This window comes from Agelaius tricolor, unplaced genomic scaffold, assembly GCF_023055355.1.
Source record: "Agelaius tricolor isolate 1412-34295 unplaced genomic scaffold, bAgeTri1.0.p SCAF_19, whole genome shotgun sequence".
NCBI classification, from domain to species: Eukaryota; Metazoa; Chordata; class Aves; order Passeriformes; family Icteridae; genus Agelaius; species Agelaius tricolor.
In genome coordinates this window covers 5,018,569-5,033,494 of record NW_027269279.1, presented here as the reverse complement: position 1 = coordinate 5,033,494, position 14,926 = coordinate 5,018,569, and the positions used below count along the sequence as shown (strand labels likewise).

Sequence of the window (14,926 nt, the reverse complement as noted above, 5' to 3'; positions counted from 1 at the left end):
TCTGTGTGTGAATGTTTCCTGAGCATAAAATGAGGTGAAGTTTGCCAAACGATTTTTCTCTAGGAATTGTTCATTCAGCTCTAATTGGTTGGGTCTAACTGTTCTTAGAAGGACTGTGACATCCTTGGAATATGCAGTTAAGGTCAGAAAAGTATTGGTAGAAATTACTTCATGTTAAGTCAAGTTTTTATTTGGGTATAACAGGGCTGTTCCCCCTTAGCTTAGAAAAAGCAGTAAATGATGCTGCCTGTTGGTAAATGATGCCAGCCCAGTTAGCTAATGGAGGGTGAGTGGTGCCTTATTGACTCCCACTTTCTCTGTGGAAGGAGTAATTAAATTCACCTGCAGAATCCCCATCTTCTCATGTGTGGCAGTGTGCAACTTCCCTGCATCTCAGCTAACTAGATTAGAGATTACTCATGCTGATGAGAAAGCACCAGCTAGACAGGGTCTGGCCTGGCTTTCAGATCCCAGCTGTTATTTGCAGGACTTATGCTTAGGAAAAGCATCACTTTCTTTTGTTTTGCTTCTAACCTGACAAAGTTTGTCTGGAAACCCAGAGGAACAAGCACCAGGGAGCCCCACTGTCTGTCTTCCAGCAGCATTTTCTGAAATGGAACAGCACTTTAAAGTCTCGCCAGCTCAGCCTTTCACTTCACAGAATATCTGCCTGTCTCTAAAATACCAGCTTATTTTTCCTTACCCCCATAATATTCCCATCCAGCATTCACTCTCCTGGAAATCACCAATCCAACATTCACCTACCTTTATTGAAACACCTGTCATTGTTCTTGTGCTACTGCTCCTCTCCTTCCAATTTAGAGATTATATTTCATAACTGACCTCCAACTACCTATTGCCTCCCCGTGACACCTCACCCTTGTCTGCCTGATTGATTAGTCTATTATGCTCTGCACTCTTCCTGATGACTTACAGATTGCCCAGGATCTGTCACAGGCTTCCTTTTGTTCTCTAATCTTCTTGGAGTTTTGGAACACCCTCCGGCTGCCATTCTCTCTCCATAGTCCCTGGCCACCACCTGCCTCTCTTATGAATGTCTAGTTTGGAAAAAATGACAAGAAATCTTTTGCAAAATAAACCCCTACCTGCTGTGAGTTCACACATACCTGGTAAAACACACTTCTAAGACACTGTCATTTTCAATGGGGCTCTTTATTTTCTTTGCACAATTTGGAGGTATAAAAATGTCATTAGATCAGGCTGTGATCAGTGACATGGCTTGGAAGGCAACTTTCCTCAGGAAATTTCCTCACCTGCATAAGTCAATGAAGTGACAGAGAGAGAGCAATGTTGTGTTTAAAGATGTGGGGGGTAGGAGGGCTCTGTGTCTGCTGGGGGAGAGGTCTGGGACGTGTCCCAGATCCATCCATCTCCCTGTGCCTGACAGAGGTTGTCCAGCTCTCTGATATTGTTCCAGGCTTGTCCCAGCTCTGTCCATCACTCTGACATTTAATTAACTGCCCCATTCTCCTGGATCTTGCACTGGATTTGTGTTGTCTTTCTGAAATACCTCTTAGGTCATGTCTGAATATTACTAACAGGAGTAACAAAATGGTTGTCGCCAATATTGCTATTATTGTTACTGTGCAGATGATAATAAAACAAGACATTGAATATCACAAAGATGAGTACTGTTACCCTCAGTGTCACTTCTTCTTGCTGTACTGGTTGTTTGGCATCACAGGTGAGCAGGAGCTGACAGCAGTGGGAAGCAGAGAGAGCCCTGGCCAGCCAGGCATCCAAAAGTAATAGAAAAACAGTGAAGGTGTGGGAACTGGCCACTGAGAGCAATAAAATCACACTTATGATTTCAAAATACATTTATGAGACCAATCTTCAGGTGTAACAAGGATTATTAAACTTACTAAAACCTGCACATGCTGGGTGGCTGGTGCTTGTGGAGGCAGTGGCTCCTCACTCCTCCAGGAGCTCTGCATTGATGTTTTGCACCATCTGCCCTGGCCATGCCCATCCTTCTTCCCTGCATCTCTTTCCATCCTTGTCTGGCATTTGTCCCATTCTTTTTACTTCAGTCCCAGGTTCCCTTCCAGCATTTCTCACAGTCCCAAATCCACTGGCAAGTGGATTTATTTTCCCTTTTAGTTACTCTGTTGAGCTGCTGCTCTCATTTGGACCTCCCTGTGGTCTTCATCCCCTTCACCTCTGGTCCCCGTGTCTCTGTGTTTGATCCATGGCTTAAGCAGCTGTTCTGTCCCTGGGATGGTCTGGTATTAATCAAGCCATCAATCAATCTTTTATCCCCTTTGTTGAAACTCCCTCTTATGCTTTCTCTTTTATCCTTGCAGGTTAAATACTTGGCTTGGTGACCACCTCGTGGGATCCTGAATGCTGTCTCCAGTGTGCCTCCCTGCCCCTGAGGACAGCAACTAGGACCCATCCAGGACTGTGGCTGGGGCCAGCGGTGACACACGGGCTCAGAGGTGAGGGGTGGCGTCTCTGGAGTGAGAGGAGGAGCTGCCTGTGGGAGGGGGAGCCAGCAGGGATGGAGCAGGTCCTTCTGGAGAGGGCTGAGTGCTGGGAAACCCTCCCAGGGGCGGATGGTGAAGGGGAGCCTGAGGCACTCATTCTCAGCAGGAAATCGTGTGATGCAAACAGGACAGTGAGCCAGGGTTGTGCTTCTCACACTGCTCATCATGGGGTGGTTCCTGGTGGGGCTCTTCTCCAAGTCTGACCTTCCTGGAGAACCCCTGAGCTGTGGCTGCTGCACTCCTGGAAGCGTGGCAGCAGTGACACTTATTGTGGTCGCATATTTGATTTTTATTTTTTTAAAGATTGAGTTCACATTCTTCTTTTGAGATTTAGGGAAAAAAGAAAAAGCACATTATTTCTCCCCTGCAGATGAGAAGTGCAGTGCATGCCTCCATCCCAGCTTCTACAAAATTGTGTTTTATAAAGCAGAAAAAGAATATCAGGTTCATGTTGGAGCTGTAGCTCAGTTTTCTAAGACCAGATTTTGCCCCGTGTTCCCTGTTCAAATGACGAGCTGTGCTGGGCACTTTGAAATTTTCTCTCTCTTTCTCATCTCCACCTTGACATTATGAAAGGAGTTTTCATCAATCCATTGAAAGAAGGAGATAACTTTTGTATAAAAGTGCACGGTTGACAGGGTTGAGTTTTTTGGGTAGTGTGTAATTTTTTTTTTTTTACACTGTTATTATTTAAAAGATGCTTTCTAAGAGGACAAAAGGGAATAGCTTAATGGAAACAAATTTCTGTAGCAAAATGTGCAGCTGGATAAAAAAAGATTATTTCTGTTATTGCTTGGTTAGACAGGTGAATTTCGAATTTGAGTACAAAAGGTGCTAAAAAGTGTGCCTTAACTTCTCTTCAGTGTGCTGTTGAGATTGAAAAGAATAATTTCTGGAGGAAAACTTTTCTCTGAGCCTCTATTTCCAGCATTGTCAAATCTTTAGCAGTGGCCTTTTCCCACAGCTATTATCATGTTTTCACCTTTTCTTCTTCCACCTCATTTGTCCTTTTTTGAAGAAAATGCGGTGCTGCTGAAAGGCAGGCAGGGCTGTGGGCTGGCACTGATCTGGCAGGGAGGGACAGCAGAGCTGGAGGCACACAGGCATGTCTGCAAGCCAGACCAGAGATGCAGTCCCAGGGAAAGATGGACAGCCTGGCCTGGGGGAAGTCATTTTGAAAGCATCTACAAGCCTACAGCCCTTAAAGACCACCTTTCCAAAATGACTTTTAACCAATTAGGAACCTAAGCATCAATGAAGATAAGCAGAGCTTAGGTGCTCAGGTCCCTTGGGGCAGACACAAATATCTCAGCAATGCAGACAGATAGACAGTTTGCCTGTCCAGATGGATCCAGACCCAGAGCCAGGCAATGAATTACAAATATAAGTGCCAAAACAGCAGGCTTGGGACACAAAGGATAAAAGACAGTTGTGTTATTTGAGCTGATAAGCTCTGCATCTCGTCTGGAAGATGCTGGCATCAAAGGCTCCTGCAGGGATTTCACAATGGAGTGTTACACATCCAGCACTGAGTTACCTAAGAAGTAAAATGGGCCTTGCAGAGAAAGCTTCATGCCTGCCACAAAGGAGCAGAATTAGAGTTTGTTTTTGAGGACTATTAGGCTGAATAATTTGGGATTGATCTCCATGGACATTGTGAGATATTGCTCCCAACAGAGCAATGATTGCCATTAGTGTCTCAGCTCCCTGCCTTCTTCCTCCTTTTCTCTCCAGCCTTTGCAAGGGTCAAATGCTTCCCAGGCAGCATGAACAATATTTCCTCCTTTTTTGGTAATCATTGTCCCTTCTATTCATTCCTCAGAAGCCTTTTCAGAAGCAAGAGGTATTTTCAAGGGTTGTAAGCATTCATCTCAATGCACATTTTTATGCCTATTCTCCTTGGAAGAGCTGGAGAACTAGTTAACTTTATTAGACCAAATGAAAGGAGCTTATGGAGGTAGCCTTGTGCAGGAGGTCAGGGAGTCAGAGAAGAGACACCTCTGAGACTGCTGTGGAATTTCTTGCAGGAGCTGAAAAGTAGCTTTTGCTGTTTAGATTGGTGCTGTTCTTCCTTGCATTGTGCTGGCTCCATTTCCAGCACTGAGTGCTGAGATCTTCTGCATGGTCCCATCACTGCTGCAGCCATGAGGGCTTAGGAGCAGTGACAGCTGTAAGTACCTTGGATTGGCAAGCCTGGAGGTAGCCAGGCTCACAGCACTGGGTTGCTCTGCCAGGAAAGAGGTGCCCAGGGGGCTCTGGTGAAGGTTCCCACCATGGGGAGACCTAGCCTGTGGCATTCATATTTTCTGAAAAATCCCTTCACCCAGGATTTTCGCTCCTGGAAAGCTGAGAAGCCTCAGAGAAAAAGGAAAACAATAATTATCTGATTTGCTTCTCCTGTGTTTTGCTCCTTTGGAATCTGGAGGTTGTTTATCAACAGGTGATTGTTTCATTGGTTTCTGCTGTGGGTTGTTTTCACTCATTGGCCAATTGGGACCAAGTTGTGTTGGGACTCTGAAAAAAGTCACAAGTTTTCATTATTATCTTTTTAGCCTTCTGTCTGTATCCTTTCTGTATTCTTTAGTATAGTTTAGTATCGTGTTCTTTAATATAATATAGTACCATAAAATAATAAATTAGCCTGCTGAGAACATGGAGTCAGATCCATCATTCCTTCCTTCATCTGGGGGGAACCCAAATACAATTCCAGCCACTCCAACCCAGGCCCCACTTGACTGTGCAAACCCTTCTCCAAGCAGCTTCATGCAGTGAGCAGATGACTAAAACCTGTCTCCTGGGCAATTCACTTCATTCATCAATTAAATTGTTTGCTGTGAACGCTTTGGCCCCATCCAGCTCCAGGATTTCAGCCTTGTAATTTTGCTGGCAGAGGACAGCGGTGCCATGTCCGTGAAATCTGCCTGCCAACTGCTTCCCCTGCTAAGCATTTTCTAGGCTAACGATCCCAAAATCCTTGCCAGCAGCCCCAGCTCTGTCCCTTTCAGGGCAAGGCACTCATTTAAACGTGAGCACATCTAAATGACTCCATCTGCTAAGTGACGTTGGTAAAGAAAAGATTATAGCAGGAGTTAGTGCAGTGTCCTGGGGTTGTAACCCTGTTATAAAATGGGCTGGGAGAACAAGGGGACTGTGAGGAGCTGAGGACCAAAACCACCTGGGTGACTGTCAGCTTGATTTATTTTCTTGCTCATTAGATAAATTAGAAAACTGGCAAAAGAAAATCATCTCCTGCTCTCAGCTGCTTGGTAACCTGCCACGTGGCACGAGATGCCAGCTGCAGGGAGATGCAGCTCCTTCCCACCCCTGTGGCCCCTCTCCCCAGGGACACAGGATGGGACTTGGGCCTGCTAGTGCCACACATCTCAATCATCCTGGCACCCCAAACCACCCCACTGACCCGTCTGGCCAACGGCTGGCAAACACTAGAGTTCCACTGTTCTCTAATACCGTTGGTTTTTGAATAGCAGCTATTCTCTAGGTGAAAACAGCAGCACCAAATATTGCTTCTGAACACTGGCTTTGACCTCAGAACTGCTTGTTACCCTCATTTCACAAATCAGACAGGCTAAAGCAAAATAACCTGGTTTGTGCTGTATCATCAGGCAGGATCTGCTGCCCTTCAGAGGTGTTGTTCAGCACTTTGATCTTGTGGCTTGTGACCAGTCTGCCTTCAGCAGCTGTCCCCCCTTGCTTATGAACCAGACTAATTTTTATTTGTCAGAAGGATGAAGCTTAATGGTCAGACTTGATTTAAATCCCTGGGTAAAATTCACTGTCTAGGAGGTCAGGCTCCATTTACAGCACCTTCTAACCTAAAAACTCACTGAAATATTCAGCCTACATAACCAAATGTTAAATTTGGACCATTTAAGCCATCCTCAGTACCTTTAGCTGTGTCTGATGCACTCCTATAGTGGGAAATGAGGCCACTGTTACACACACTGTATTTACACACGAGAAAAAGCTTCCAGACAGGATGAGCTATTAAGAGCCTGCAATGTATTTCTCAGCCAAGGTGGAGGAATCCCTGCTGCAAACAGATGCTGAAAACAGGGGAGAAGCAGGGCAGGAGCTCCTGGGAGGGAGACCCGGGGGTTCCAGCGCTGCTGTGCCAGTGCAAGGAGTTGTGGGGGCAAGAGCTGCCCTGGGGATGATGGTTGGAGCAGGTTTCCTCTGCTCTCTGTGCCCCTTCTTCTGCCCCTGGGAGTTGTGTGCTGCCTGCCCAGCATCCTTGTCACCCCGTCCCCTTGTCACACGTGTCCCGTGGCTCAGCCCCCTGCCAGGTGTGTGCCCATGTGTGCAAACGCTGCCCGGAGGGAGGGCGGGGACCCCGGGCTAATTCCTTCCCGTCATATGCAAGGAATCGGCTTACAGCCCCGAGCTCCGATTACTCTTATCTTAGCCTGCAGGGTGCTGGACACATCCTGAAATTACCCGGATTTTTTCAAAATCCAGGGGATGGCTTGGACTTACCCGACCAACTGAGCAAACTCCAGCCCTGCTTTCAACCCCAGCAGGTTTGGGAGGCTGTGAGTCAGTGCAGAAGTTGGGGCATGTGGTTTGAACCTCCAAATGCACCTGGGTGTGATGCCCAATCCACCTGAAACAGCTGATGGGGTCCCACATGGAGCAACACCACAGTCCCTTCCCGGGCTCTGTGCAGAGCTGATTGCTCAGGCAGACTCACCTGCTGGGATCCTGGCAGATAACATGCCTCTGAAATGGCCAGCCAGGGAGAGATGCTGTCAAGCAAAACATGGAGTGAAATGTTTGGGCTGCTGGGATTAGGCTGTGAGTCCCACCTGTCTGCTGTGTGACATGTGGCACTGCACCCTCCATCCACCACCACTCCCCGTTCCCCATCACTGCCTGCCAAGCCCACCCTGCTTGGAAATTCTAGTGGGGAAATCAGAGTCCTTCTCCACACACCCCTGCTGTGCCTCTCAGCCACTGACATTAACACCGAGCTGGCTGACATTAGCTCTGAATGGATTTTAATAACCCCCCTGTGAGCCTGAATTACCCACACAGCGTGAGGGCCACTGTGAGTGTGGGGATCTGGTGGTGAGCAGGGCATCAGGGGCCAGACCTGCTCCCCAGGCTGTGGACACAGGGCCATTCCTGCTCCCCTATGGACACAGGGCCATTCCTGCTTCCCTATGGACACAGAACCATTCCTGCTCCCCAGGCTGTGGATACAGGACCATTCCTGCTCCCCTATGGACACAGGGCCATTCCTGCTCCCCAGGCTGTGGATACAGGGCCATTCCTGCTCCCCACGCTGTGGATACAGGGCCATTCCTGCTCCCCTATGGACACAGGGCCATTCCTGCTCCCCAGGCTGTGGATACAGGGCCATTCCTGCTCCCCACGCTGTGGATACAGGGCCATTCCTGCTCCCCTATGGACACAGGGCCATTCCTGCTCCCCAGGCTGTGGATACAGGGCCATTCCTGCTCCCCAGGCTGTGGATACAGGGCCATTCCTGCTCCCCTATGGACACAGGGCCATTCCTGCTCCCCAGGCTGTGGACACAGGGCCATTCCTGCTCCCCAGGCTGTGGATACAGGATCCGACCCACTCCAGGAGCTGCAGTGGCTTCTGCCAGTGGCAGCTGCTGGTGTGGAACCCTGGCTGTTGCCTGGCCCCTGGAGAGCTGCTGCTCTGGCTCCTGCTGCCCACAAATGTCCTGCCACCAGCAGGATGAGCTCCCCAGCCCTGTCTGCTGTCATCCCCCATCCCACTGGGGCTGCTGGTCCAGGTGTCTGCCTCCATGGGATGTTCTCCCCTCTGGGGTAAGGTCTGGCTGCTGCAGGGGGGTGAGAACCCCCTGTGCCATCAGTGAGAGCATCCCCAGCCCCTACCAGGGCGTGGCATGAAATACCAGCCCTGGTTTAGCTGCCTCTGTGCATGGGATGCTAAATGAGATCATGCCTGGCCCAGCTGGGAGTCTGGACTGGTGTATGAAAATCTAGCAAGAAGATTAAAAGGTGTCCCCAGGCAGAAGAGGGTATTTATCCCTTTCCTTGTGGCTGAGATGCACATGGTGTGGGAGGCACAGGGACAGTGACCTCACCAGGGCACGTGGGCAGGGCTGTGTCCCCACGGGGGCTGGTCTGGGGAAAACACACTGACCACAAAAGCTCCTTCTGAGATACAGGTGGGCACAGCCAATCTCCCCTCCTGCACCAGGAAAGCCTTCCTGCCCTGCATCTTCACTGCCAGCCCTGCAGCTCCTCCACAAAGGGAAAACTCCTCATTTTCCTTTCCTTTTACAAGAGGGAAAGCTAAAAGAGATGGTCAGGTGGTTCTCACTTCTTCTGGAATGTGCATGGCCTGGAAACATACTCTGAAGTTACTTTTCCTCAGTTAAAGCTCACAAGATCTGAGCAAGGGATGCAGCCTTCTTGGCCAGTGACAAAGTCACATCACCATTTGAGAGTGCTGATTCCTAGCTGCCATTGAAACCCAGAGATATTTCCAGTATGGAAACAGGAACATCCACAGGAACATGGACAGGAGATCCCAACTGGGGTGGGCCAGCAGCTTCTCCAAGTCAGGCTCTACAGGGGCTGTGAAATCATCAGGCACTTGTAAGAGCTGAGTACTGATAACAACCCCTGCAAAACAGTCCATGATAATGATTGAGTTATATTTAAGAGGCTCCTTCATACTAAGTAAATGTAAATAGTTTACTCAGAAGATATTTCCCACTAAGATCTTCTCTACATAAAATGCTAACAGATTGAGATTATGACTCTAATGATTATTTTTATTGCTGGTTTACATTTAAATGGCATATATTTCCCCCTACTGTTCTCTCTTTGGGTTAAATCAATAAAACCTATTAAGAAGGTTCTTCCTCTAAGATTCCTCCCTCTCTTCTTTCTGTCTCATCTCCACTGGTGCCCTTTTTATCCACCCACCACCAGAGATTTCTCAGAGCTGCCTCCACGATATTGGTGCCAAGGATTTGAGCATCCCCTTTGACAGAGTGGAGTGATTTTGGTCTTTGCTGAGATGTGGGACTAGAGAGGAACTCCAGGGCTGCTCCTTTTCCTCCTCTTGGGCTGTACTGCAAGGAGATGCAGTTGGAGCCTCTTCTAACACAGAAGCTGTACCTGTTTGTAGTCCTGTACCTCCTCAGCTATGGATGCTCTTGTGCTCCTTCAAGCACTGCCTATGGCTCACTGAGGAGGTGCTGGATTTCTGTTTGGAGAGGAATTATCCTGCTATATACGCAGTGAAAACCATTAAGATGCTGACCTTTAAATTGGGCTTCTTCCTGCTCATGTAGGGAGGAGGTGGGTTGAGTGCCCAAATCTTATTCATTTTAATGACAAATCCTTCACACAGAGGCTTTGAAATGCTCAGCATTAATGCAATTTTCCTCCCTCTGCTGCAGCTTGGCTTTGCTGTGCAGGGGATGTCTCTGCTTCCCTCTCACAGTGACAGACCCTACAGATTTGCTCCATAACTACCATGCCCAGGTACCATTGTGTATGGATTTGTGAGCTTAAGGCAGTGCTAACACAGGGATCTCCGTGCTCCTTAATCAGCATCACTGACCTTTCTTTCCTTCATTACTCTCAGCATCACTTTTTTGTCCCCCCCCAGCTTAATTTGCATAGGTCTCATGTTATCCATGTTTTTGCTTTGTGCCTGTTATCCCATTACCCTGGATAATCAAAGCTGGCTGTAATGGAAACAGCAGAAACAATTTGCTTACCCTTCTATTACAAGATATTCCCTCTACTAAGTCTGAGAATACCTGCAGTTCTGTGGTAATGCTAATTAACTGTGCATACATATAGAAAGTAAAGCAAAGGCCACCAGCATCCTTTGGGATGCTGGGGATTAAAGAAAGATAAGATATTATTCTCCTCTTTCTCTGTTCTTCACTGTCCCTACTCTCAATGGAAATTGCTTTGCACTTATAGAATAAAATGTAATACATGGTGGAGGAGTCACTGACTCTGCAGAGAGATGGAGTTAGAAGGAGCAGAGTTCTCTCTGCTGTGATCCTCCCTGATGTCTTGCTTCCTGTCTATTCCCAGAGTGGGATCTTTTCCCCATGCAGGTGCCCCCTGCCTTGGAGCCCAGTGCTGATTCCACAGCAATCCCCCAGGGCAGAGCTCCAGCAAAACACGGGTGGAAAACCTCCTGCCCAGGCTCAAGGATTGCTTGGAACAGTGTCTGTAAATGAATGCCTGTGGCAGAGCAGGGTACCTGCTGTTGGAAGTGGCTGTGGTGTCCATCAGGATGCTCAGGTACCCTTCACTCTTCTTGGGTGGCTGAGGCAGCAGCATCTTCAGAGCAGGTGAAGGGCCTGGGGACAATAAGAAAGATGGTGATGAAAAAAGAAAGATCACTGGGAGAGAGGGGACTGTGCCACCCATCCCTCTTCCTTTTGCACTGCACAGTGCCTCAGGTGAAGGCACGTGGGGCAATCTCCCCCCATTAGTGTGCAGCACCCTCTGACAGTCCCACATGAGGCTGTCCTGTGTATCAGCTAAACCAGGAGTGACTGACACTGCCAGGCATGCGTGGAGGACTGCTGAGCTCTCCATGCAGGAGAAATCCCACTCAAGTCCACCCACCAGCTCCTTGCTGATTTGCCCAGCTCCTGTGCCAGCAGCATGGACAGAGCACCTCACTGCACCCCTTGGAGCATCTCAGACTGGCCCTGGGTATGGACCCTGTGCTCCAGGAGGGTGGTTAGAAAGCCCTTGCACTACTCCTGCCCCTGAAATTGTGAGGGAGATGTTATTTGTGCTCTGATAACCACAGAACCTTTGATGCAATACTCATGTTTGGGATTTTACCACATCTCTCATCCTCCAGGTCTGTCAAGGAGCTTCACACAGCCGTGACTCAGAGAGAGGCATCAGTGGAGAGAGTCTGTAGAAGCAGCCAGCAGCTGTCATGTGGAGGGCTTTAATAATGTATATGCAGGCATATATGCATGACCTACGAGCTCAGGACCCTCCCTGCCTGAGTGGCACCGACTCCTTTAAAATATCCCTGCACCAAGCCAGAGGGCTGGGATTGCACAGGCATCACACACATCTGTCTGAGGAAAATGGGCAATAAAAGGGCTGACAGGGGTGAGTCTTGGGCCTGCTTGAGCAATGTAATAACTCCTTCCCTGTCACTGAAACCTTCAGTGCTCGCTGCTCTCCATCACCCTGTGGGTGGCTTTAGGACTGTGGGTGCAGCAGAGCCTTGCTCTGCTCACAAACCTGGTGATGTTTAAGGTGCTTTGAAACTGCCCCCATGGTATTCATCATTTAAAGCAACCCAGGTGCAGGGTTTTGGTACAAAGGGCTTTTAAACCAAGGGATTGGTGAGGCCAAAGGGATTTTCAACCAAGTGCACACCAAGGGCCTGCACAGAGCCATGCTTTGCCTTGCAGGTGCATTATCCCAACAGAGAGCTCAGTCCTGAAACTCTTGAGCCTCAGCAGAGGTGAGGAGACTCAGATCTGAGTGCTGAAGTCAGTCCCAAAGCCCAGCCCAGCCATCTGAGGCATTTTGGTTCTGATCAGGCAGCACAAGCCTCGAATGGAAGAATGGGTTTAAAAATGAAAATGTGAGTTTGACTTGTAGAAGGGATGCTTGGGATTGGAGATGGAACCATGTATCACTGTGATCAGTGGGGAATTTCTTGTTGATTTTACATGGCTGAGTCAAAGGTAAACTTCCTATTAACTTCCCTGAGTGACTCTGTAATGATTTGACCCTTAAAATTAAAGATGTGCAGTTACCAACTCCAGCATAGCTGCACTGGTGGAGTTCAAGAAGCACACAGAAACAGCCAGCAGCCTTCAACAGCAATTGCACTCAGCACTGCTCTGTCTCCTCAACTCCTGACATCATTTGGGGGGGCAAAAAATGGCAAAGTTTGAATTCACAGCTTTTGTTTCCCTGCAGTTCAAAGGCTCCAAGAGCCTGGTTTTTAATTGGCACTGAGTTCTCCCAGCTGGTACCCAGGGCAGTCCTGGGACTGACACCCAGCCAGGCAGGAGCAGCAGCAGCCAAGGGGGGGAGGCTGTTGGATGTCCTGGGTGCCTGCCACCCATTGCAGGGACTCAGAGCTCTCCTTGCCAGATCTGGGGGCAGAGGAGCACTGCTTCATTTCTGATCATTCATGCATTGGTCTCTTCTCTGTTTTCTTCTCACTGATCTTCTCTGTGCACAGGCCAGGGAGGGCCGCACAGTGAGTGGTTTGTGCTGGGGATCACAGTGCAGAGACAGCAAAGCTGTTGGTGTTCTCACAGTGCCCAGGGCAGGAGCCTTGCCCTGCCAGGGTGGGCTGCATGTCCCTGCAGGGAGAAGCAGGAAGGAGCATCCCAGGCTGTGCAGACCCTCAGCTGAGCCCAGCACCTTGGCCAAGGGGCATTCAGCAGTGCTGCATGCAGAGCCTGGGGAGTGCAGGAGCTGCTGGCATGGAGGGGGTGGCAGCCAGGAATGGAGGGGTTGTGTTTGTTAGGGAAGCCCTGGGTGCCTCAGAGAGAGTCACAGCCCCTCTGACAAGGGTCACAGGGTGTCTGTGGCACTGTGCAGTGACACCTGGAGCACAGACTTACTTCAAGCACAGCTGGGGTGGGGAGCAGTGACCTGCTTCAACAGGCACTGTTATCTTCCACACCAATGGGACTCGAAAATCCCTTGTTGACTGAGATCCAACCAAAGCATCTTTCCAGGCCTTTTTCTCCTCTGTCCAGGAGCAGGAAGGCTCTGTGGCTTCTACAGGCAGCACAGCTCCCATTGATGGTTTCCTTAATGCTTAGAATGGGGTCCCACCTGCTTCTCTCTGCAGGTTCAGCATCACTCCCACCTTTCTGGCTGCCTGCTTTTCTTGACCTCACCTCTCCTTGGAGAGCTGGCTCATGGCTTTGCATCCTGCAGACTTCTTCACCCCTCTGTCTCTTCTGCTCATTTGTGGTTTGACCTCAGGAAAGCACCATTACAGGTGCCCTCTGTTCTGTGCTCATTGTGCTCCATCTCCATGCTCACACCTGCTTTGCCTCAGGTGCCTTTATATTTCCACCAGCAGTGTCAGTAATTCCTGTGCAAGACAAAAACCTCAGCAAAGTCCAGCTCCAAGCTGGAGCTGTCAGCCCCAGAAGCTCAGTGGGGTGTATATACTTATTGCTAGAAAGCTTTATATTTACCATGGCCTTCCTGACATTACAATAAATGCATTTCAGAGCCCAAGAAGTATAAAAATAAACTGCAAGAAAATCAAGACAGCTAATTAGCCAAAGGTTACTGCTGGGCTCTGTGACTGTCAGCCCTTTTGAAGTTCTCCTTTACACAGGCAGATGTGTGTGCAATGCTGCTGCTCCTTTGAATAAATGTCTTGGTTTTCAGAGTGGCTTCATATCTGGATGTGACTGAACACATGTGAAGGCTGTCACAGCCAGCCTGGGCAGGAGAATCAGAATCCTTTAACCCTGCACTTCTCCAGTACTGCAGAGCACCTCATCCTGGGGAGTGGCTGATCAGGGCTGTGCTGCCTCCAGCCCCTCGTGAGGAGAGGAGAGGCCAGAGAGCTGCTGTCTGCACAGAGAGCCCTCTGTGCTGGAGATGCTCCTTCCCCTCTGTGTCCCTGCCCTCTGCCCTGTGGCCACAGGGAGCTGCTGGGGGCTGCACTGCTCATCCAGGGTTTGGATGGTGCCATTGGGGAGCAGCTCTGGGAGTGCCCTGGGAAGTGCTGGGGCACATCCCCCAGCATATCATGGTCTCACCCCACGTGCCCATCATTCCTCAGTGTCCAGTATCCCCCTGAGGCCTGAGCATCTTGTATGGAGCTGCTGTACACCAGATGGGACAAGAGGAAGGGGAATGGGGTCCTGGCTGAGCTGAGAGCTGAGGGAGGGATGTGAGTGCCCCACCAGAGGAGAGAGGCTGAGCTGGTCATGACAGGGTCCTGGTGCACTGATACTGGGTCCAGAGGAGTGTTTTGCTCATGTTTGGGCAGGAGAGCCCTGGAGCAGTGATGGAGTTTGAGCCATGTCCCTTGAGCCCAGCCATCCCCTGGCCACAAGCTGTGTGAGCTTTCTCTCCCTGTGCTCTGAACTGCTCCTCACAGGGATCAGAGCTTGGGCACAGTGACCACAGGAACCACCAGCATCATCTGTGCTGTCCTCTCACTCCTCCTCTCAGGTTTTCCTCCTTCCCTTGTTCTGCTTTCTTTGGGCTCAGTTTTCCCAAGGAAAATCCTTTTTGCAGCTCCCTCTTCCCTCTCTGGCAGTTTCTGCTGTCTCCTGCTCACAGCTCTTGCTGTGTCATGTGTTTGCTCAGCATTGCTCCTCCTGGAACCTTCATTTGCTGCTCATTTCCTCACAGACTTTACACCACGAGCTGGGGCTTTATGTGCATGTGTGTGTG

At 49.5% G+C, this 14,926-nt stretch overlaps 1 protein-coding gene across 2 annotated transcripts in view; it reads left to right on the top strand.

Moving 5' to 3' along the window:
- ELFN1 (extracellular leucine rich repeat and fibronectin type III domain containing 1) overlaps positions 1-14,926 on the top strand; it is a 104,305-nt gene that overhangs the window by 55,853 nt on the left and 33,526 nt on the right. For both annotated transcript variants that reach the window (XM_071443966.1, XM_071443965.1), the window contains exon 3: positions 2,328-2,462. The gene's annotated coding sequence lies outside the window, so the exon portion shown is untranslated. The remainder of the gene's footprint in view (positions 1-2,327; positions 2,463-14,926) is intronic.